The sequence below is a fragment of the Sus scrofa genome, chromosome 1, assembly GCF_054392235.1.
Source record: "Sus scrofa isolate SSC_HxYL_T2T_F1_AM1 chromosome 1, Sscrofa_HxYL_maternal_Yorkshire_Landrace_v2.0, whole genome shotgun sequence".
Taxonomy (NCBI): Eukaryota; Metazoa; Chordata; class Mammalia; order Artiodactyla; family Suidae; genus Sus; species Sus scrofa.
Genome location: NC_139383.1, coordinates 16,789,341 through 16,814,344, shown reverse-complemented (window position 1 = coordinate 16,814,344; position 25,004 = coordinate 16,789,341). Strand labels below are relative to the sequence as shown.

The window sequence follows — 25,004 nt, the reverse complement described above, 5'->3', positions numbered from 1 at the left end:
AGCCTTGCAGAATATGAGGAGGCTGGCCGATAATAAGCCTCAGATGCAAGCTTGATCAGCAATAGCTGGGGGAACTTGGGGAGCACAGAGAAAGGATGCCAAACCCAGGCTCTTGATGCTTGCGAGTCAATCTCAGGTTTGGGCACCGCTAGGAACGGCATCCGGAAGAGTTTCAAGGTGAGTCCTTCCTGACTTTATGTCAGATTGGGAAAGGCAGGAGAAGCTCAGTCAGTTTAGTGTGAGCAGCAGGGGCGGGGGCAGGAGTGGGGGGACAGGCACTGGGCAAGGCGGGGAGGACACTGTGCACTGGCTCTTTGCTGACAATCCCGTGAAGTCAGGATCGCTATTGTCTTTTGACAGATGAGGAACCGGCTCTCAGCTGTGGAGCTGAGTGAAGGAGGTGGATGTGGCTTCAACCCTTGGTTTTTCCACTGCTCACCAGGAGGTCAGTTCTAGAAGGACCAATGGAGTCCAGGCAGGAGGTTATGGAAGAAAATTAAGAGCAAATGGTTACACTCTGAGTGATAGAAATATGCTTGAAATTAGATTATACTAGGAAGCTGACAATGCTAGGTGTCCCCTGGTGTGATCAAACCTGGATGAAGATTTAGACAAATCAAGTTCATTAGCAGCAGCCTGATAAGCCCAAAGACAAGTGTTCATTCACTCAGGGGAGTTGAACTGCCCAGTCAAGGAGACTACCTGTGATTTTTCTCTTGTGAACCGCCTGTGTGGCTCTAGGACTTACGCAAATGATCTTTGAATGTTGGGACTTATGCAAATGATCTTTGAATGTTGGGACTTATGCAAATGAGATTTGGATGTTGGGACTTATGCAAATGATCTTTGAATGTTGGGACTTATGCAGATGACTTTGAATGTTGGGACTTATGCAAATGAGCTTTGACTGCTGGGACTTATGCAAACATGCTTTGAATATGGATGAAGTCTGTCTCTCCATCAGTTGCAGACTGCCGCTGCTCCTCCCCTCCCAATCCAGTTTTTCTTTCTCGTCTCGCTCGGTTCTTTGAATGGTTTTGCTCCTCCATTTCTAAGACCTCCTTCAGTATCACCCCATCCTGGGTCAGTTACAGGTCATGTTCAACTCCAAGGAACAGAAAACTTGACTCAACAATGGCTTCAACAGATCAGGAGGTTTAATTTTCCTTTTTGGCCATGGCCAGCACTGGCGGAGAGACCGAGGGAGTTAAGGCTGAGATAGCTGCCAATTTTTGCCGCAATCCTGTTATCATAACCATATTCTAAATGGAAAGAGCAGGAAGCACCCAGGAGGAATGGGAAATCCCTGTGTTTGAAACGCAAAACCAGTCCAGAAATGGCCCACAGACTTCTCCTGGGTCTCATCAGTCAGAGCTGAGGTTGAGCCTACCCAGCCAGGAAGGCGGCTGGAAGGTACCGTTTTTCACCTGAGACCGTTGCTGCCTCACACAGATCCGTGAGGCCAGACCTTCGAGAACATCAAGCGAAACCAGCTGCCAACAGGATCACAAATGTGTGCAGTCCCGTGAGAGGACGTGCGTCCTCACAGAGTTTGGGGTTTCTCTTCCAACTTCCCGGTCCTGTCCCAGTTCCCGTGGGAGACTCAAGGCAGAATCGGGAGCAGCTCACAGACTGGCTTTGAGGACCTTGCCACCCAGTGGGGAGATCCACGCAAACCCAGGTAACGACAACATGCCTGCGTTCTGACCTGCAGCGTGATGGTTTGGGATCCATAGATGTGGCAGGCAGTTTATAAAGATTGAAGGGGAAATGTCTTTTTCCATAAGAAATTAACAAAGGGCTCAAGATATATTTTAGGAGGTTGAAAAATGTCACTGGTCCACTTGGTCATTGCATCATCAAAAATAGTAAATAAACCATTTATGGAGAACCTGAGTATGGCGAATATTTATAAAATAAGCATCAAAATTCACTGACAGTGTCTGATGATATCGCGGGTCATCCTTCAATTGCTGGCTGTGCTGTCCTCCACCGTCTCCATCACTGGAATGTTTACAGAGAAGGTTCGGTGCTTTTCCAAACACCACGCTCCCCCTGGTGGGGTCCTTCAATGAGGTGAACCACATCCTGTGGTCAACAGCACAATCCCTTTGCCTTTTTCAGAGAAACTGAAAACACCTACTCACTCCCATCAGGAGAGTTTTTCACTGCTTCTGAATCTGGGAGTCCATGTGCAAAGTTCACGGGCGTTTTCTGGTTATACATGTAACTCAGAAGTGGAGAAATTCTGAAAAAACGTGTGTTCATAGGCTCAGACTCCTGACCAGGCCAGTGACATGGTCATGACAGGCAACGACCTCCTTGGTAACTGGAGGTTACCCTGCCGTGCTGGTGAGAGTCTTGCTCTCTCCCCAAGGCTGCTTGGTCACTCTGCACTGGGCAACCAGTAAGAGACCAGCGAACCTTCACCAGGCACTTTAAATCATATGGCCCTTAAATGGTGTGTGTGTGTGTGTGTGTGTGTCCATGCCTATGTGTGGCTGCTTGAAATTTTAACTTTTTAAAATATTTTATTCTGAAAAGAAAGCATGTGATGTGATGGCTCCATAGGGATACAGAGCCTTATAGGAACCCAAAGGAAGGTCTTTCCATGTGAGGCATCAAGCTTGGTCCTTCAGGGGACATGACGTCTAAACTGACATCTCATGAAGTTTAAGCTCCTTTACCTAGACCCTCACCCAACCTCCTATTTCTGCAACTCCATCCTGGACGTTGTGCAACTAAACCTTTTTTTTTTTTTTTTTTTTTTTTTTTTTTTCCATTTTTGGAGCTGCACCTGCAGCATATGGAAGTTCCCAGGCTAGGGGTCAAATTGGAGCCACAGTTTCTGGCCTATGATGCCACAGCCACAGCAATGCCAGATCTGAGCCATGTCTGTGACCTACACCACAGCTCACGGCAATGCCAGATTCCTGACCCACAGAGCGCGAGGCCAGGGATCGAACCTGCATCCTCATGGATGCTAGTCAGATTCCTATCCGCTGTGCCACAACGGGAACTCCCCAGCTAAGCCTTCTTGATGGAGAAAGTTCTTCCTAGGAGATTGCTGGCCTCACATTAACAAACCTTCTCTCCGGGACAGGTTCATTGCACTTCATGCTGATTGCTTCAGACTAAAATTCAGAGGGTGACTTTCTGAGCCTTTCCCCGCTGGACTGGAGCTTCCTGTAGAGACAGGATTGATGAGACACCCCTTGTTTTTACCCAAAAGGGTAGGATTTTTTCCTTCTCTATGGGAATGGCCTCAACTCATTATCAAGATTTCCAAGGCAGCTTTTAAATGTCAGCTCTGTGAGTTTTAATCCCAAACATTTGAAAACAGTTTTCCGTCTGGCTTATCTAGCAAGATTTGAAAATGGAGTTTGGTGTTTTTATTGTTTTCAACCATGTTAACTTTGGAAGGCCTGCTGCTGGGTTCTTTTCACGTTATTCTAAGTATGTCAGAAGGTTTTAATATAGGACTGAGTTGTGTTCTAAGAACAGACGGAAAAGCCAACACCTATCTGGTTCCAGCACAAGTACCACTGTAGCCGGACCAAGGCCGTGGACACAGCCTTGCCCCAGCCCAGGAGCAGGAGAGGGGAGGAGGGGACCCGAAATAGGCCCCTCGGAAGCATTAGCAGCACCAAAGTTATGATCGCAGCAAGCAGGCATGGGGTCGCTCCCTGCCACCCCGCCACCCCACCACCCCACCACCCCACCATGTTCAGAGTTGCTCGGGGTGGAAGGATTCTTCAAGGATCTCTCAATTCCTCATTGCACGTCCTTGCTAACAGATACCCTTGCCACCCACCCTACCCTGGTCTCTATTTGCCACCAGCAGCCACGGTCCTGGGACCATTGTCCAGCTGGGTGTCCTCCAGAGGAACTAATGAAGAGATATGACTATGCCCATCTCCAAAGAACCTTGAGTCCCCCCTGTGTACTTTCTTATTGATGTGCTGGCGCGGTCCTGTCACTAGTTGGCTATTTTCCGATTTAAAATATTTAACCTCATGGATTGAAGAATGGCAGTATTATCCAAACGTTAGGCTCCTCAAGTGATCATTTTCAAGGAGCTAGAAGGATTTTCAAGTGAAAATGTCAATCCTGTCAGGAAGCAAATTGCTTACTTGGGTGGGAGGGTTTTTAACGCTGCCATGGGTCTCCAGATTAATCGTCGCCATCCTAGAGGGGGCTGCCCCTGGTCACAAGACAGCTCTTGTTCCCACCAGCTGTCCCAGCTCCATTCTAACCCCATTGAATTCAGGCTGTTACTGGTCCAACCTGGAGCCTCCCCGGAAGCTCCTGCACTTGCCAGTGGTTCAGGAAGTGGGTTCGGGGTCAGACTGAGCTGCCCTCTATTTTGGGGAGCTTGAGCGAAGCCCTCATACCTCCTCACTCATTCTCTCTTCTCCTCACTCCCCAGGTCCTGCCGAGGACCCAGGGAAACCGTGATGTAGGAATATGACATTACTGAAAATTTGCTGTGCGGTAGGCTCTTGGCTAGGACTTTCGACACAGCTTCTCTTCAAAGCCTCAGAAAAACCTAGGAAATGGACCCTATTATCATTTCCACTTGGTAGATGAGGCAACAGGTTGAGAAACAGTAGCAAGTGACATGGCTAGGAAGATTCCCAAACCTGTATCTTTCCCATCGTGCAGTGCCGAGTCCTGGAAGTTCCAAATTGTCCTAAATTCCTTAGATACTCCCATCACGTGTGGAAAGAGGTGGAGAGAGAAAGACAGTAAAGATGCACATCACAGGGCACCTGAGATCCGGCCAGGACACCAGAGTCTCTGCTACTGAAAGGAATCTGTTAATGGCCCAGACAAGAATCACTGGTGGTTACACAACAGCTGTGGCTCCCCCGAAGGGTTAGCATTCATAATGGCAGGAATGCAGAATCCCTGAGCTAGATAAGATACACCGTAGACGGAGAGGAACCACATCTTGGTCAGCACTAAGGTCAGATAAGGTGGAGAGGCTGAGTTGCTTGGCTCCTGGCAGGAATCACATCAATTCCAGGTATTTGCCATGGTGATCTCGGGTGTTCATCAAAACTATCATTGGTCCATTTGTCATTCTCCCTCTCTTATTTCCCAAATGACATATTTAATCATCAGAAACAAATGAAATGGAGCATTTACAGCAGAGAAGAGAACACATCAGTGCCTTTTGCAAATGGCACTGGGGCCAATGGGGTCTTCAGGCTGTCCCTAACTGATCCCCAACAGCAAACATGCCCCCTGTGGCCCTCTCAGTCTGTCCCAAGAAAGGGGAGGAGGGATCTACCAGCCCGGTGGACTCAGATCTCCCGGCTTGTTACTCACTCCTGACCAACATAGAAGCACCCCCACCCCCGCCCTCTCGGGTCATCGTTGTGTTTCATGGCTTGGGGCAACATTGTTAGCCTGAAGAACCACTGTGTCCACAGTGGTCTTTGCAACTTCTTGGCCAATGGCTACCAATGGCCCAGTCGTTTCGTGTCCTCCCGGGTAGCTAGCTGTCCCACCAGGTGTCACAGTTTTCCTGGGGTCGGTTGGCCTTAAGGGAGGTAAGCAGAGAATTGTATCCACTCCACCTGCTTAACACGTGGGTAGCAGTAGGGAAGATGTAATAGAAGGGAAGAGTGAATGCACTGAGCCTTCGAGAAGAAGAGTCCATGAAACCTAAGTTCTTCTGACAGAGTTTTGGGGTAAGTTCTGCAACTTGGGATATGGCCCAACATGGGACTGCCCATCCTCTTTGCTCTCACAGTACACAAAGACTATGTTCACATCTGAACCACACACCGGGGGACAAGGTAAAGAGATGTGGCCACTCAGAGCCAGGAAGCTCTAGGGTCCACTCACCACCCTGAGAACCGAGGGACCAAAGTCTGGGCACGCCTTTGTGGACCTCTGGAAAAATCAACAGAATGGTCTGATGAAAAGTCAGAGGAGTCAGTCTTGGGACTAATGATGTGGCTATTTCTCCCTTGGGCAGCTTAGGAACCAACAGTACTACTTGGGGGTCTGGAGCAACCTCATAACCCCTCCCTCATCTGGGGTTAAACCCCACTTCAGGCTAATCCCCCCAGCAATACTGAACTGATATTGAAGAGGTCTCCCTTCGATGACACTGTATCAATTCTGTTTCTCTCAAATAGCCAGCATGTCAACAGTGCACTAGAGAAAGCATGTGAAGGAAAAGAATTTTCTTTGGTTCACATCATCACTGAGCATCGTGTACCTAACCTCATCCTTCTATGAAGTCTTTGAAAAAAGACTGCTTTATTTGGAAATGCGACATCCTGCCAAATGGTCTCAAGATATATCTGCTATTTGATTCTGGATAATCTCCACCTTGCCACATCTCAGGTCCAATGTGAAATGTTGATCTATTAATTTTTAAGTGGGTATGTATTTTTTTTGGCTACACCCATAGTATGCAGAAGTTCCTGGGCCAGGGATCAAACCCAAGCCACAGTGATGACAATGCCAGATCCCTTAGCCCATTGAGCTACCAGGAAACTACTTAAGTGGGCATATTTTTTATAATTTAGTTTATCTTCAATTAAATGTGTGATAAAACACCATATCACAAAGATATGCTATCCTTAACTGAAGTCCATGTGACCACACTAAAAATAACAAAAGATAGAAGTGACCTAATTTTGCTTGTATCAGTTTATAAAATGTAATCTAATAAGTGGTTTTGATATGACCCAGCAAGCCTACTCCGAAGTTCACATACCCAAGAGCAATTTGTGCAAAAGTCTGCCAAAAGGCATATACAAGAATGTTCTTAGTAGCTTTATTCATAATAATTCCAAACTGTAAACAACCCGCATGTCCATCAACAAGAGAAGGGCTAAGTAAATTGTGTTATAGACACATAACGGGACACAACTTAGCAAGAAGGGCTACAAACTCCTCCCAACAACATAGATGAATCTCACAGACATTACATTGAGTAATAGAAGCCAGACACCAAAAAAAGCGTGAATTGTATAGTTTCACTTATATGATGCTCAAGAACAGGTGTGTGGCCTGGTACCTCCAGGTGGAGTACCAGGAGTTGACTGGAAGGAGAACAAGGAACTTTCTAGACACATGTGCTAGATACGTGCTACATCTGGATCTCAGTGTGAGTTACAAAGGTGTGCACATATTTAAACACAAAGCAGCACACTTCAGATTGGTGCTTTTTACTCTCTTTACTATATGTACACTATATCTCAGTAAAAAAAACATAGATTTAACCTGCATTTAGTGGCTCCGAACTGCTTCTAGTTTGGGGCTGCCCAATTCCAGCCATTTTTTGCCTAAATAAACTCTTAAAGGTAAAAAAAAAAAAAAAAATACATTTAGTATCTAGGAAAATTTCCCTAGTGACCTAATTGTCCCTGTGTTAAAAAAAAAAAAAAAAAAAAAAAAAAAAAAAGTTGAATCAGGCAAGGCCTGAACCCTTTGAGAAAGAAGCAGGGATCGAATATCACTTCAGGATCAGCTGGAAAAACCACTGGTGAAACCAGAAGATAGTCCCTCTGCTGACCTGGTCCACCCTGAAGTCTCAACAAGGGGCTCTTCTACCTTTTCTGTTTGCCACGTCCACATTTTCCCATCTGGGACTTGTTACAGACTGACCTGTACCTCCAAAATTCATACACGGAAGCCCTAAGAAGCCCCCAATGTGACTATTTGGAAATAATCTTTAAAGAGGTGGTTAGGGAGTTCCCATCATGGCTCAGCAGTAATGAACCTGACTAGCATTCATGAGGATGCAGGCTTGATCCCTGGCCTGACGCAGTGGGTTAAGGATCCGGCGTTGCCATGAGCTGTGGTGCAGGTCGCAGATGTGGCTCAGATCCCTCACTGCTGTGGCTGTGGTGTAGGCCAGCCGCTACAGCTCTGATTGAACCCCTAGCCTGGGAACTTCCATATGCCGTGGGCACGGCCCTAGAAAGATAACAAAAAAAAGAGGTAGTTAGGACGTTATTGGGGTGGGTCCTGATCCAGTCTGACTGGTGTTCTTCTAAGAGGAGATCAGACACAGCCACACACAGGGGACAGATCACGTGAAGACCCGGGGAGAAGACAGCTGTCAGCAGCCCAAGGAGAGAGACCTTAGAAGAAACGGACCCTGCCAGCACCTTGACCTCAGACTCCCAGTGTCCAGAACTGCAAGAAAATGAAATTTCCGGAGTGCCCTTGTAGCTCAGTGGGTTAAGGATCCGCCATTGTCACTGCAGCGGCTCAAGTCCCTGCTAAGGGATGGGTTCAGTCCCTGACCCAGGAACTTCCACATGCCGCAGGTGTGGTCAAAAAGGAAAAAAATAAGTAATTTCTGTCATTTAAGCCACACAATCCATGGTGCTTTGTTATGGCAGCCCCCAGACTCAGATGAGTGCTTCTACGGGTTGAGACAAGCCACACTCCTGCTCTGGCCTCCTGTTGGCTGTGGTGGGTTCCCCTCAGTAGGCTTTATCCTCAATCTGTGTCCGGGCCTCAATTCCAGATGATGTTTGGCATCCTGGACCCATCCAAGAACAAACCAAGTCAGACAAACATGGGAAGCACAAGGCCCATTTTCTAAAATGGGGAGAAAGAAAAAGTAGAGGGATAAAGTCTAACAAGCTCACGATAAATGTCTCAGGCTCCTTAAATTTTCTTTAGAATGTAAAAAAATTTCATCTTTTTTTAGGGCTACACCTGCGGGATATGGAAGTTCCCAGGCTAGGGGCGGAATCAGTTGCAACAGCTGGCCTACAACACACCCACAGCAACGTCGGATCCAAGCTGCATCTGCAAACAGCACCACAGCTCATGGCAATGCCAGATCCTTAACCCACCGAGCGAGGCCAGGGATCAAACCTGCGTCCCCAAGGATATTAGTAGGGTTCATTACAGCTGAACTACAATGGGAACTCCTCCTTAACTTTAATATTGTCCTCAAGGAAAGTAATTGTTTTGTCCTATTTGGGGACGTTCTTTTTTAAAAAAGAAAATAAGTGGGAGATGTAGTAATTGAGGTCCAGAGCATCAAAGAGCTGTAGAGTTTTTCCAAAATGTATTACACTATCGAAAAGCTGTGTGTTTTTTTAATGTTAATGTGGTTAAACCCATGAGAAGTTGATGTTCACATCTAGGAAGATGGAGTAGATGTAATATTCTTTATTGCTTTCTCTCGTACAACTAGAAACCCTGGATGCTATGTATAAAACCATGAAACGAGGAAAGAAGAGGGCAGATCAGCTAGAGACCCTGGGACCCAAAGAATGGCACAGTGGTGAGTTCCCAGTTTCTTTTTGTGTCATGTGCCCCAAGCTTAGACCTGAAGAAGCAGGCAGCTGGGAAACACCTATGGGCCAGATAAGAGAAAGTCCCAGGTGAAGCCAGCCCTCTCCATGCCCTCTGTCTTCTCTCCAGGCCCGCTCTATGGTCTCTCCAGGCCCTCTCTGTGCTCTCTCCAGGCCCTCTCCAGCCAAAGGAGCTGGGACAGGGCCATCTGGGAAGACAGGTTATTTTAGACAATAGCTGTTCTACTCCAGTCAAATACCACAGCAAAAAACTGTGGTCCCATGCATGCCAGAAAAGGCCACATAGGGAGCCTAGACTTAAACTTTGCAGGCTTCAAAGAGATACCCCTACCCCATGCCCTTCCCTATCCTACGAGGGGGTGATATCAGAGAAAGCTGATAACCCCACCCAACAGTAGCAGAGTGCACATTTTCTGCAAGTGCCCACAGAGCAGGTATCACATCACGATAGACCATATTTGGGCCATAGTGGAATCAAATTAGAAATCAGTAACAGGGAGACACATGCACCCGCATGTTCATTGCAGCACTATTCACAATAGCCAGGACGTGGAAACAACCCAAATGTCCATCGACAGATGACTGGATTCGGAAGATGTGGTATATATACACAATGGAATACTACTCAGCCATAAAAAAGGATGACATCATGCCATTTGCAGCAACATGGATGGAACTAGAGAATCTCATACTGAGTGAAATGAGCCAGAAAGACAAAGACAAATACCATATGATATCACTTATAACTGGAATCTAATATCCAGCACAAATGAACATCTCCTCAGAAAAGAAAATCATGGACTTGGAGAAGAGACTTGTGGTTGCCTGATGGGAGGGGGAGGAAGTGGGAGGGATCGGGAGCTTGGGCTTATCAGACACAACCTAGAATAGATTTACAAGGAGATCCTGCTGAATAGCATTGAGAGCTATGTCTAGATACTCATGTCGCAACAGAAGAAAGGGTGGGGGAAAAAACTGTAACTGCAATGTATACATCTAAGGATAACCTGACCCCCTTGCTGTACAGTGGGAAAATAAAAAAAATAAAAAAAAAAAGAAATCAGTAACAGGAAGACAAGGAAATCTCCAAACACTTGGAAACCAAAGAGTTGATTACTATGTCTTCTCCGTGGACTGGTTCTTTAACCATTATATAGTCTCCTTATTTGTCTCCAGTAATTTTTTTTGCTTTGAAGTCTCCTTTATCTGATATTAATATAACCACTCCTACTTTCCTTTGATTAATGTCTGCATGATATGTCTTTTTCCATCTTTTTGCTTCCAACCTGCATCTATCTTTATCTTGGAAGTGGGTTTCTAGTAGATAGAATATAGTTTGAGCATGTTTTTTAGTTCACTCTGCCAATCTCTGTCTTTTAATTAGTGTGTTTATACCACTTACAAGCACTGAATATAACTAAGATTGGGAACAAGGCAAGGATGTCCATACCCACTACTCTAATCCAACATTGTGCAGCAAGTTCTAGCTAGTGCAATAGACAAGAAAAGGAAATAACAGACAAACATATCAGAAAGGAAGAAATAAAACAGTTGTCCCTGTTTGTAGATGGCATGATTGTCTACATAGGAAACCCCAAGAATCTACCCTCAAACCCCTAGAATTAATGAGTTCAGCAAGGTCACAGGATACAAAATAAACATACAAAATCAACTGACACTAAAATTTAAATACAATACCATTATAACTGCTTTTAAAATGAAATGCTTGGGTATAAATCTAGCAAATCACTGTATGCTGAAAACCCAGTGCTGATGAGAGACATCTCATGGACAGGAAGACTCAACATAGCAAAGATACCAGTTCCTCTCAAATTGATACACAGTTTTAATGTAATTTATATGAAAGTCCCAGCAAGATTTTTTGTAGATAGCGACAAAATATTATTCCAAATGTATATGCAGAATGGCTTTAAAACTTTTTTTTTTTTTTTTTTTTTTTTTTTTGTCTTTTTGCCTTTTCTAGGGCTGCACCCACGGCACATGGAGGTTCCCAGGCTAGGGGTCTAATTGGGGCTCTAGCCGCTGGCCTATGCCAGAGTCATAGCAACGCGGGATCCAAGCCACGTCTGCAACCTACACCACAGCTCACGGCAACGCCAGATCCTTAACCCACTGAGCAAGGCCAGAGATCGAACCCACAACCTCATGGTTCCTAGTCGGATTCGTTAACCACTGAGCCACGATGGGAACTCCCTAAAACTTTTTAAGAAGAGAAGTTCCTGTCGTGACTCAGTAGTAATGAACCCGCTAGTATCCATGAGATCTCGGGTTCAATCCCTGGCCTTGCTCAGTGGGAGGGATCTGGTATTGCCATGAGCTGTGGTGTAAGTCAAAGATGCAGCTCAGATCTGGCATTGCTGGTATAGGCCAGCAGCCGCAGCTCTGATTTGACCCCTAGCCAAGGAACCTCCATATGCCACAGGTGTAGCCCTAAAAAGACCAAAAAACAAAAAACAAAAAAAACAAAAAAACAAAAAAAGACTTTTACATAGAACATATTAACAATACATATTTTATCATTTTAAACACTTATGATTGTGAATTTTTTTCCTTCAATTTCCTTATCTTTTAAAAAATGTTACTACCTAACATGAAAGCTTTGTGGGGGTCAAATTAAAACTGAAGGCAGAGTGGAGTTCCTGTGGTGATGCAGCAGAAACGAATTCGACTAGGAACCATGAAGTTGCAGGTTCAATCCCTGGCCTCGCTCGCCCAGTGGGTTAAGGATCTGGCGTTGCCATGAGCTATGGTGTAGGTTGCAGACTCGGCTTGGATCTGGCATTGCTGTGGCTATGGTGTAGGCCAGCAGCTATAGCTCTATTAGACACCTAGCCTGGGAACCTACATATGTTGCAGGTGCGGCCCTAAAAAAAGACAAAAAAAAAAAAAAATGAAGGCAGAGTATATTTAATCTAGTTTTATATGCTAAAAAGTATATGAAAAAAGCAAAAAAACCATTTTTTAAGAAGAAAGTGGGATAAAGAAAGTGTCTCTATACTTTCAACACATCATGTAATAAGAAATGCTACATAATAAGTAATTAAAATTGGGTAGCAAGGATACAGAGAAACTGTACCACTCATACATGGATGAGAATATTCGTAGGAATGTAAAATGGTACAGCCATTTTGAAAACATTTTGGCAGTTTCTAAAAAAAAAAAAACCAAACCTGCAGCTACTCTATTGACTCAGTGATTGCACTCTTGGGCGTTTATCCCAGAGAAATGAAACTTATGTTCACACAAAAACTTGGCCACAGACCTTTATAGCAGCTTTATTCATAATAGCCCCAAACTGGAAACAACCTAGATGTCCTTCAGTGAGTGAATTGTTGAACAAACTGTGGTACATTTTTACTACCAGGTCTTTCCTAGTGACAAAAACGCATGTGACCTGATGCACACAGCAGCCTAGATGAACCTCAAGGGACATGCTGAGTGAAAAAAAGCCGATCCTATGTTTGATTCCATGCATATATGTGACATTATTGAAATGACAAAATTCAACAATGGAGAACAGAGTCATGGTTTACAGTGGGTCAAGAAGGAGGGAAATTAATCTGGCAATGAAACGTCAACAGGAGTGATTCTTATGATGACGGAACTGATCTATACTTTGACTCTGTCATTATCAATGTCTTGGTTGTGATACTGTTGCACAGTTACCTTGGGGGAAATGTTACCTTGGGGGAAATTGGGTAAAGGGTACACGGCATCTCTCTGTATTGCTTCTCATGTGATCCTGTAGTTATTTCAAAATAAAAAGTTTAATCAAAGAAAACAATGCATGAGAGGAAAAGTCAGCACAACCAAAAAATTCTCAGTATAGACTCTGGCTCAGCATAGCATTTATGATCCTGGTGCATTTTATGACCACAGCCTTTCTTAGCATGTAGTCTGTAATGATTCAAGATGGAAAGGAAAGGAATAAAGTGAGGACAGCCGCAGAGTGAATTTGTTTTGCTCCCCAGCAGCTGACCCTTCACTGAGAAATGGAGTGGAGCTCTCGCTGGTGTTCAAAGTCTATCCAGAAGAGGTCCTCCCAGCCGTGTATTGGCTTCTCTTTGGAAACATGCAATTAAGGAGAAGCTGATAAGGGTCCTGTTTATGTGAGCCCCATGCCCAGAAAGAAGGTGAGTGTCACACAAGCACATTTCAAGATTTGAAAAGACTGTCCTTCGGTCAAACATCAGATCCATCTTTGCTTCTTTAAATGATGGAAAGAGCTCATCTTTTGACTGCCGTCTAGTTTCATGGTGTCATCAGCAGACAGATGGGGTTGAGAGGAGTGCTCATGCAGACTCGCTCCTTCTTCCTGCCCAGAGTTTGGGGGTGTAAGTGCAGCCCCCCCTCCCAGGGATGGGGCCTCAGGGGGACATAACCCTGGGGAAGGCACAAGGAGTGACTGGCTAGTGACAGTACACAGCCGCTACTTCTGTGATGCTGGTCCCAGTGTCTGCAGAGATCCTCCTTCCTCACTCTGCAAGGCTGCTGGTTGACCTTCTTCTTCCCCCTCCCTACCCTTGACATTGCCAAGAAGGAAGGAGGTAGAACAGAGGTTTAGGGGAAACGGGAGAGATTCTATTATCAGCACCTAATATCTGACCCCTGATGAGAGCAGGACACCCGAAACCAGGAATAGCTAAGGTACACCACAGTACCTCTTAAATTTTCACCAACGTGCATGCCCCAAATGCACAGGAGAGGAAGTATGGGACCCCAGGGGATCCCAGGGTGCAGCCTGAGGCAACTACACACTAAAAATTTCTTTGAGGTTGCATGTTTGCATAAAATTCCATACCATATATGTTTAGTCGTTGTAAAGAAAAAAATGATGTGTTGAATTACTCACCATCCAGCAACCTGACCTTTTAAGAGAGATGACCACGCTCAACTCACACCTTTGGACATAGAGGTCGTGTCATGCTCTAGCTGAGCGTCTGCATTTGGGAACCAAACTGCCTGGATGCGAGTCTAGCCTCTGCCTCTTGCAAACTGGATGAACGTGGGCAAGTTCCTAATCTTTCTGTGCCTCAGTTTCCTTATTTATATTAGAAGGATTATGGCAATGCCTGCTTCATAGCTTGCTGGGAATTTTTTTTTTTTTTTTTTTTTTTTTTTTTTTTGTCTTTTTGTCTTTTCTAGGGCTGCACCCACAGCATATGGAAGTTCCCGGGACAGGGGTCTAATCGGAGCTGTAGCCACTGGCTTACGCCAGATCCACAGCAACGTGGGATCCGAGCCACATCTGCAACCTACACCACAGCTCATGGCAACGCCGGATCCTTAACCCACTGAGTGGGGCCAGGAATCGAACCCACAACCTCATAGTTCCTAGTTGGATTCGTTAACCACTGAGCCACGATGGGAACTCCTGCTGGGAAGATTTAGAGTTACTATGCATCCAATACTTGGCACAAATGCTCGATCCCACTAGAAAAGCACAGCAGAGATCAATCTGCGGGGTGAAAAAAATAACCTGAAAAATGCTTCCTACTGCAGGAGAGGGAATGTAGACATAAAGCAGTGTGTTTTTGTTGTGTTGGCAAGAACGTTTGGGCAGAGATGTATTATGGCCACTTCAAAGACAGAGTTCTGAATCGGTTCAGGAACGAAATCTGCCTCGCTTTTTTCACCAAGCTGCCGAAGGATCTGTGCTCTGTGAAACGCTGAATAGTATAAATGAGACCACTCAGGGTCTGAGCCCTGCAGTTCTGCGTGTCAACACTCTGCATACTCCCCTTCTTAATAAATGGATAAATTCTACATTTCGACAACGGTGACACTCTCCATGTCCTCCGTGGCGGCTACTTTGTTGGCCGCGCTCAGGAAGCCTGAAAGGCTGCGGAGAATGTTAACAGGCCTCAAACGCGGCCTTTCGTGGCAGGCTCTTAGAAGGTGGTGCAGCGAGAAGCTTCTGAAGCGGGCCCAAGCTAAACACGGGATTTGTCACACGCATGGCAATGACATAAAACTGGTGTGTGATGGTGCCCCTGGTTTTTCTGAAATGCGAGACTCTGGTCCAACCTCTGGACGGGAGGCAGCTGCTCTAGTGAGTTACGTTTTCATCAAATAGCCTTAGAAGCCAGAATCCTTTGTGTGGGGCAAGGAACAGTCACTGGCTCTTTTCTGTTTCCACCGAGGCCAGGACAGGAGGAAATAAAATGGATCAAACAGCACAGACAGGATTTAGTTTGACACAAGAGAAAACATCCTGCCGGTGAGAATTATTGAACAGTCAGGGAGAACTCTGGGGGCAAGCATACAGCCCTCTTCTCTGAATATTTTTTTATTGTTTTTAAAGAATTTTAATTAAAGTACAGTTGATTTACAATGTTCGGTCAATTTCTGCCCTATGAATGTATTTTTTTAAAAGCACCTCAGCTTGGACTGAGGGGAGAAGGCTCTCTGAATCAGGGACCAGCAACCAACATCCCTAAAGGGGGTACCTGTTTACCAGCTCACTTTCTGAAATACTGATGGAGAACACAAGGCCCTTTAGACTGCCTCGTGTACCAAACCTTCCCATAATTGTGGCCAATGGCCTTCTCTTTTAAAGGAGAAATAATGCCAGTGTGAACCATGGGACTCAGATAACTTCTTTTTTTGGCTGCATGCACAGCATATGGAAGTTCCCAGGCCAGGGATCGAAGCCAAGACACCGCTGCGACCTATGCCATGGCTGCAGCAATGCCAGATCCTTAACCCACTGTGCAGAGTCAAGGGTCAAACCCACGCCTCAGCAGTGACCTGAGCCCTGCAAAGACAAGGCCAGATCCTCACCCCGTGCAGCTAATTTCCTAAAGGCCAACCGTGTTGCTTCTCCCAGGGAATGCAAGTCTAATGAACTAGGTTCACCCTGGGCTACAAGCTGAGGTGGGCCCCTGGGTGACAGGCCGAGGGGGAGCTGCGAATGTTAGAGAGGATGAAAGGGAGGCAGGATGGCCCCGGGATCACTCATCCTCTTCTTCACAGTTTTATCGAAGCTTCTATCAACCTACACAACCGCTGAGCAGTAGTGTCCTCTCCTGCCCGTATCCGCCCCAAGGCTGTGAACTCCTTGTGTGAGGATGAGAAGATGAGGGAGACTCCCTCTACACCTGTCATCCTCTGATCCTGAGATGCCTCGATTTTCCCCAGAGCCACACACCCTGCCTTCAAGGGAAGCTCAGAGTGTCCCCAGTAGGAGGCGCATGACATGCATCAGCTCAAAGGAGGATCATTAAGGACAGGGGTAGAACATCTACTAGGAACATAAAGAGAGCATCTATAATTTCATAACAACAGCTAAAACTTATGGAGAACTTCATACATGCCAGGGAAAGTATTCTAAGCTCTTTTCACGTGTTATCTCATGTGGTCCTCACAAAGCGCTTTGTTATTCCCTTTCGTGGACACCCTGGGGGGAACTGTTCACTCAAGGGGTTAGGGATCCTTAGTCTCCCAGTGGGTCAGGGAGCAGCTGGGCAAGTCTCTTTTTCTTTCTTTCTTTCTTTCTTTGGGCCACACCTGCGGCATATGGAAGTTTCCAGGTTAGGGATCGAATTGGAGCTACGGGCTGCCAGCCTATGCCACAACACCTGATCCTTAACCCACTGAGCAAGGCCAGGGATTGAACTTGCAGCCTCAGGGATCCTAGTTGGGTTCATTACCACTGAGCCCCAAGAGGAACTCCTCTTTTCTCTTCCTTGAGTCACCCCTCCCTTGGTTCTCTGGTGACTCGTCTCTTCCTCTGAGCTTGCAGGGTGAGGCTGGATAGCCGTGACTGAGAAGCACCCACGGAGCCCCAGGGACGCGAGGAAGGAGGGAGAGGATTAGACCCGTTCTGTTCCAGGAATCGAAAGAGAAGGCCGTGACCTCAGCCTTTCCATCACATCCTTCTCTGGAAGCAGGACTAAGACCACTCTCGCTGCTACCCTCGCCCACACTCCTCTCACTGAGCCAGAAAAAAAAAAACCCTCACAGTCATTGTCATCACAGCCCTCCAGACAGCCTGGACTCGAACTGGCAATCACAATGAAATCCTTTTGCCCTCCCTACCTAACGCAGAGCGGGTTTTCCTTTAAGCATCTCAAACCCACATACACCTCAGACAGAACACGTATCCTGGCAGAACAGCCCAATCAGTAAATCACACTGACAATAACAAAGGTGTCACCAGCTGGTCACACACAGCTCTGCTGAACCTCCCCCCACTTCCTGGTCCTGGGCACATCCCCTGATAATACTCAGAAGCGCTGTCTAAGCACCCCCCCCCCTTTGCTGCCTGGACCAATTCATGATAGCAGTAAAGGTGGGAAGAGAAGAGGGTGCTGGAGGGGGGGGGGTCTTGGCCTTAAGCTGGGAGTACTGGGTGCTGCTCCCCACCCAGGCCAGGAGGGGGAGCAGAGCCTCTGTAGAGATTTCCAGGTCTTGCTCCAGCCCGGACACCAGCCAGAGGGAGAATGTCTGGGATGGGCCCACAGGGGACTCGCCCAGCTTTTCAGGCACAGTGTTCACCTCTTCAATTAAAGGACCTTCAGCCCTGTTCCCCGTGAAACCCACACACCAGCTGCCTCTTACCTCCCCAGCTCCTGGAAGAAAAAGAAGTCTGAAGAACCAATGAGAGCCTGCCCACAGGTAATGTTTTTATCTCAAAAGGACTTGAAATTGGTGTGTGGAAGACATTTGCAGCAGTGACTGAGAAGTTGCTCTCCACATTAAAAAGGAAATGTTTCTGCAGAGTTTCTGGAGAGTCCAGAGGAAAAGAATATAGAAGACGGAAAAGGGCTTGGCCACTACCCCTGGTCACAGCAGATGGAGCAGGAATCTCTTTCTCTGGCTCCCGCAAAGGAAACCAAAGTGTCTTGGAAGTGGATGGTTTTTCTTAGGGGGACAAAGCAGAACAGTTGTGCTCATTGCTTTCCCTTTCAGCTATTTCCCCTCAAGGAAAGAGGTTAATAAGGCAGTTATGGGTGGGTTGGAGTTTTTCTTTCTGTCTTTTAAAGTGGCTAGTTAGCTATCCCTGCTACATGTGGGGATGAAATTCCAAGTTCACCTTTTCACATGAAGTCCAGAGGGGTAACAATAGAGCTTTTCACGAAAAGAATTTTTTTTTTTCACCCTTAGGACATGATTCAAATAAAACTGCAGAAAAAAGAAGATGATGTGGGAAGAGAATCAGGGTCATGACTCTGGCAAAAGCCAAAAATGAGGAAAAGAAACATGAGCAAGAACCCACAAAAAGACCAAGAAAGACGGTGAAAGAAGAAAGAACAGGGTCATGGAGAATGCCCGAGCATTAAGGCCCAGCATGTGTTTATTCCTTCTTTTGAATCTCTCCCATTTGGCAAAGTTGAATCCAAGAGAATTCAGGGAATAAAATGGTCAAACCTTCATGTTTTCACCACTGAGTAGAAACTGGTGTATTCTCATGATCATTGCCTTCAAGCCCCAACTTGCTCATACAGCCCACACTTTCTGCTGTGATAACTTGGAGAGATGAGAAAAGAAAAGACTCCTGGAGAAATGACAGGAGATGCTGCTGGGCTAGTTCTTGCCTGACTCTGTTGAAAGTCAGATGGTGAAACTCAATCTTCCTGAAATCTATTTCTCCTGCTGAGCTTATGATTAACTACTCTATCCAGAACTGTACTTCTGTTCTTGTTTTGCCCCTGTTTCCCTCAGGATTGGGAGTATTAAAGATAAGGGGGGATTGAAACTGAGCAGAACGCTGCAGGGCCCTTCTGGGTACAAAAGCATCTCTGTGTTCCCTGTTTCTTGTTTGTAGAAAAAGGCTTTAGTCTCCTAGGTCTTCCCTGAGTTCCAAAGAACAGACTTAAGCAGTTACTAATTAGGGAAGTAAGGGAATGCAGAAAGAAAGGGAAAAGAGTCAAGCAAGAAAAGTAATGATAGCTTGGGAGTTCCCATTCTGATAATTAGCCTGACTAGTACCCAGGAGGATGCAGGCTTGACCCCTGGTCTCACTCAGTTGGTTAAGGATCTGGCATTGCCGTGAGCTGTGATGTAGTTTGCAGACACGTCTCAGATCTGGCCTTGCTGTAGCTGTGGTATAGGCCAGCAGCTGCAGCTCCAGTTCTACCCCTGGGAACTTCCATATGCTACAAGTGTAGCCCTAAAGAGCAAAAGAAAAAAAAAGAAAAGCAATGATAGCTGAAACAATAGTTCAGCACAGAGTCCTCCTTCTTTCTCAAGGAATATACAGGACAGTCTTATGCATATCTTGGAGTTATTCTGAAGAAATTAATAGCCCCCTTCTCCCCCATGTGGAGGTTGGTGACTACCTGCTGAACGCGAGCACATAGAACCCAGGCACTTGGAACCAGAAAGCTGATGATTAAGAGTTCCAAAACATCACCCAATAATCTCACCACCAACCAATCAGAAGAAAGTCCAGGAGCTGCAACCCTCACCCAAAATATTGCCTTTAAAAGCCCTTCCCTGAAAGCCACCAGGGAGTTTGAGTCTTTTGAGTATGAGCTGCCAATTCTCCTTGTTTGGTGCCCTACAATAAATGCTGTACTTTCCTTCACCACCACCCGGTGTCAGTAGGCTGGCTTTGTTGCATGGTGGGTGAGCAGACTAAAGTTTGTTTGGTAACAATTTAATGGAGAACTACCTAGAATTTAGGAACAGATTCAAAGAGAGCTCTGAGTCTCAAGAGGAAAACATCCTTTGGTAGCATCTCTGGGACTTGCAGATAGGTTTCTACTTTGAAGTCCTGGATTTTCAGATAAGTAATGTGTTACTTGCAAAAGTAGTCTGATTATCCATCAGGCAACATTCATAGGTTCAGTAGGAATTCATAGGAGCAGAAAGGCACTAATGAGGGTCTTGACATGATCTGGGGGCCCCAAGAATATAGAAAGATCAATCTTCTCTGTCATGTTTGGCTCTTGAAAGAAGAGACAGATAGGGGATTCTGGGGAAAAGAAAGAGTACTGACAGGCAATAAAAGCTGAGTTTCTGAAATTTTCACAAGAGGCTTCTACATCCTCCATGTATACTATGATATTGAACAAAGTCTTTGTTTCCCACTGTTCATTTCTTAACCTATCTAAAACAATTAATGAGAAAGAAAACCTGTATAAATAAAGTGTCCTTTAGACTAGCCCATTAAAAAAAGAGCTGTACATTTAAATGCTGCACACAACAAAATAATACTTATTGAAAGGAAAGGGAAAAAATAGACCCCCAAAGGAGGGGAAAGAGCGAGAGGTTCTAGATAAAGAGACACATTTCCTACCAAAAGAAGTATGCAAACAAAATAGACTGGGCAAAAGACGCTAGAGGAAAAGCGAAGGAAGCTAAACAATGGCTTTATTGATTTAAGACATGTGGATTTCATTAGGAAAGCTGAATGCATAAAAATGGGTTGTGATATCTGAACCAAGGCAAGGAGCAAAATTAGGTCACAGAGCTCCTTGGACAAAAGAAATGATGAATCTTTATTAGGGAATTGGACTCAGAGGTAAGAAGAAAAAAAAAAATAACTCTTTTCCTCCTCAACCCCCCTTTGGAGATTTTTTTAAGCCTTCAAAGGTAAATCTACATGCTGAACTAAAATGGTAAATCCCAGAGCCCCCCTTTTTGACATAGCATCTGCACTGCCAAAGAATCCCTGGTCCAGAAACTGGAGATTCCTGGGGAAAAACACTCATGCTGATATGGAAATAAATAATGGAGAGATCAAAGCAACACTTGTAAGATGCCCCAATGGCCCCAACGCAAAGCTGCAGCTGAATTCGAATGTAATAAAGTAGCCATAATAATATTGTTTCCCTTGGATAGACATTTTCCTCTGAAGACCTCATAACCCATGGTAGCTTATATAAAGTTGATATGCTGTTCATATGGGAGCCTCGTTTTAATAATAATGGACAAGAAGTCACAATCACTGAACTCTTCAAATGAGAAAATTTGTACTTCAATAGATGCATAGAAACTGTGACGGGAACCCTTTTGTATAAACCTTGTAATTTAATTTTGACCCTTAGGCTTGGCAGGCCAAGCCAAGGCAAAATTTTTAGTTAAAAAAAATTTGTCTTTTGTATCTTTCTTTCTGTTCCCTTCCCTCTGTGCGTTCCTTTTTCTACAGCTTCCTCATATTTCTCTTGTAACCTAGCTGCCTCTTTCTTCTTCCCACCAAGATCTATGATCCCATAAGCTGCCCTTCCCTTACAGCCTTGCACGTTTGATCTCGACCTCCCCAGGATCTCATGCCCTTGGGCCCGGCCCGAGGAAGGGCCCCCCCAGCTCAACCAACACAGGAAGGAGCTACTGGCCTCATGTTTGATCCCTATCAGATAATACTTGCATTAAATAATTGCCGTATAAACATTCCAACATACAATGTTATAAATTGAGGTAAATAACTATGGATGGGAGTTCCCGTTGTGGCTCAGCAGCTTAAGAACCCGACTAGTTTCCATGAGGATTCGGGGTCAATGAGGATGCAGCCTAGCCCAGTGGGTTGAGGATCCGGCATTGCTGCAAGCTGTGGTGTTGGTCAAAGGCGTGGCTTAGATCCAGTATTTCAATGGTGTGGTGTAGGCTGGAAGCTGCAGCTCTGATTCAACCCCTAGCCTGGGAACTTCCATATTCCACAGGTGCAGCTGTAAAAAGGAAAAGAAAAAAAACTATAAATGAATTTACTGACGGAAAAAAATGCAATAGCCTTTCATGTCTTAAGGAGTAAATGAGTTTTTGGAGCACCTGTTTTGTGCAAGGCATCCTACCAAACTCTTTGAAATGACAGAGACAAAAACAACACATAACTAGCTGGTCCCCAAGAATTTAAGACTTATTGAGGCAAGTTAAGTCACGTGACTTTAATGCAAGGTTTATGTGTAGCATGAGGGAGGGATACTGAGCCTGGGAAGCATTCCTTTCTGGGCAAAGGCACTGGGGACAGGTACACAAAACAATGCCTATGTCTGTGTTGTGAAGAAGAGTCAGATTTCTTCCCCCCACCCTTTTTTTAAGGATACACCTGTGGCATATGGAAGTTCCTGGGCCAGGGGTTGAATCGGAGCTGCAGCTGCCCGCCTACACCACAGCCACAGCAACACTGGATCCGAGCCTCATCTGCAACTACCCTGCAGCTTGTGGCAAACTGGATCCTGAACGCACTGAGTAAGGCCAGGGATCGAGCCCACATCCTTATAGACACTATGTCCATCTTAACCTGCTGAGCCACAGTGGGAACTCCCAGGGGTCAGATTTCCATAGGTAGGTCTGGGAAGATAAGGGCAGACAAAAGAGGTTGAGCAAAAGTGGGAAGAGTCCTGAGAGGCGCTTGTTCCTCAGATAGGCCTTGGGGATGTACCAGTGGTAGAAGCCGGGAGAGTGCGGATAAGCAAAGAGGGGTCCCAGCATCAGGTCAGGCCTCCCTGCCAGCCAGCGTGGTCCAGGCTTTCATCCAAAGGGCTCCCGATGGAGGATATATACAGAGAAAGGCGGGGGGAAAGAAAGGGCGGGAAAAATATTTGGGGATTCCAGGTGGCAGACCCCAAATACCAAGCCAAGCAGTTTGAGCCTAATTCTAAGGGCATTAGGAAGCCTCAGAAAACACAACAGATAACCTTTGCAGACTCACACCTGTGCCATGTGTGTGACCGTGTGTGTGTGCCTAGATGTGAGTGCGAAGTGGTGTGGGAGAGCATATGTATATGTGCGAGGCTGTGTGTGTCTGTGGATGCGTGTGGGTGTGTGTCTGTCTACCTATGTCTGCGTGTGCGTGTGTGTGCATGTGTCTAGATGTGTGGGGGTGTGTGAGCGTCGTGTCTGGGTGTAAGTGTAGAGGAACACGTATGACTGTGTAAGCGTAGGAGGGTGTGAAGGGGGTAGAGGTGAGTCAGGGACAGTGGCGGGTTAGTCAGAGTGGAGGGAGAGCTGAGCTGCATGCAGGGGGCACCGGATGGGCTCTGATACCAGCCAATAGTTCCCCCTGATGCTGGACAGAGCCCAGCCTTGGGAGGGAGGGCTGCCAGCCCCGAGGGCCTCTGTGCCCCGTCCAGGAGCCCGGCCTCGGCCCTGATCCTCTGTGGCATCGCCTGCCCATCCGCGGAGGATGGTGGTCAGTAAAAAATCAGAGCCCTTCCCCTGTGTGCCTCGCCCCCCAGCGGAACACAGGGCTTCCTCATCCTTTTCTCTTCCTCACGCCCTATTTTTAAACATTTCACATATAATTTCATTAAAAATTTCATATCTATAATATATATTGATATATATAATTTCAGATATACACAATTCTTAAAACATAGAGCACAGGAAGAGATGTGCCGTACGGTTTTATTTGGGTCCCATTCTCCAACCGGTCGCTCATTAACACTGTGACCTTGAGCAACTTACAGAACTCATGGCTTCGTTCTACAAATGCTTGCGCAACGACTAATGCAGACTGAGTGCTGCGCTTCTTTGCGAAAGTGGCTTTTTGGAGCAAAACAAGGGTGGAGCTCACTGTCTAGCTGGGGAGCTAGACATGACAGCAAATCACCAATCTGTAACGATACCCTGAGAACAGAGGGGAATCTCATGTACAGAATGCTATGAAAGGGTGTGCTCAGGAGCCCCGGGTTTCCTCCTAATGGGAATTGAGAACATTGGCGCAGAGCTAGTGGGGTGGCTGTGATGATTTTTTTTCTTTTTACAGCCACAGCAGCAGCATATGGAGGTTCCCAGGCCGGGGGTCAAATTGGAGCTGCAGCTGCCGGCCTACGCCAGAGCCACAGCAACACCAGATCCGAGCCTCATCTTCGACCTACACTCGAATTGCAGCAACGCCAGATCCTTAACCCACTGAGCCAAGCCAGGGATCCCACACGCATCCTCATGGACACTATGTTGGTTTCTTAACCCGCTGAGCCACAATAGGAACTCCTACTGTAAAGCTGAAATGTGCTTATGTGTTCACCATGGTGCATGATAAAACAGGGCTTATTATTATATTATCGTGGTGGAGACAGAACATTCAAGAAAGTATCTTCTTGGCGCAGGTTGAGGACAGAGGAGGAAGGAACTTGGCGGCCAGTGGCTTCTCCCCTGAACAGAAGGGAGACTCGTCCCCAGCAGGGCTGGCCAGCACGGCCGGGAAGGCCGGTGAGCTGTGACCACACAGGACGGCAGACCATTGCTCAGAGAGCAGAGCATCAAATGGCTGGAGCTCTGAATCCTGAACACCACTCTCCGAGAGAAGCACCAACAGCAAAGCATCCCTGCGCCCTGTGCAGGGAGGAAGCTGGAGCTTCGTGGTCTCCTGGCTTCCTGGCCAGATACCGCTCCAGGCCCTCTTCCCACAGGCACACAACACTGACTTGAAACCCAGAGGCGAAACGTGTGTGACAGAATCTGGTTCACACAGACTTTTCCAAATTAGAAGTATTTCTCCAGTCAGTCCCCAACTTCTGAGATGTTCAAAGAGGTTGAACAGGAACTTCCCACTGTGGCGCAGCGGAAATGAGCCCGGCTGGCATCCGTGAGGATGCGGATTCCATCCCTGGCCTTGCTCAGTGGGTTAAGGATCCAGCTTTGCTGTGAGCTGTGGTGTAGGTTGCAGATGTGGCTCGGATCCTTTGTTGCTGTGGCTGTGGTGTAGGTCAGCAGCTGCAGCTCTGATTCGACCCCTAACCTAGGAACCTCCGTATACCTCGAGTGTGGCCCTAAAAAGAAAAAAAAAGT

At 46.3% G+C, this 25,004-nt stretch overlaps 1 long non-coding RNA gene across 5 annotated transcripts; it reads left to right on the top strand.

Annotated features, from left to right (window-relative positions):
• The first annotated feature begins 41 nt into the window (after positions 1-41).
• LOC106508820 (uncharacterized) lies at positions 42-25,002 on the top strand. Of its 5 annotated transcripts, XR_014844894.1 has the most exons (8): positions 42-177; positions 361-1,681; positions 3,104-3,233; positions 6,153-6,401; positions 9,185-9,274; positions 13,301-13,459; positions 16,302-17,945; positions 18,435-19,863. It is a non-coding gene; the product is annotated as an uncharacterized LOC106508820 (long non-coding RNA). The 5 variants fall into 5 exon arrangements; XR_014844886.1 differs by lacking the exon at positions 18,435-19,863 and having other exon boundaries at positions 17,071-17,282; XR_014844885.1 differs by lacking the exon at positions 18,435-19,863 and having other exon boundaries at positions 13,298-13,459; positions 17,071-17,282.
• Positions 25,003-25,004: the final 2 nt, after the last annotated feature.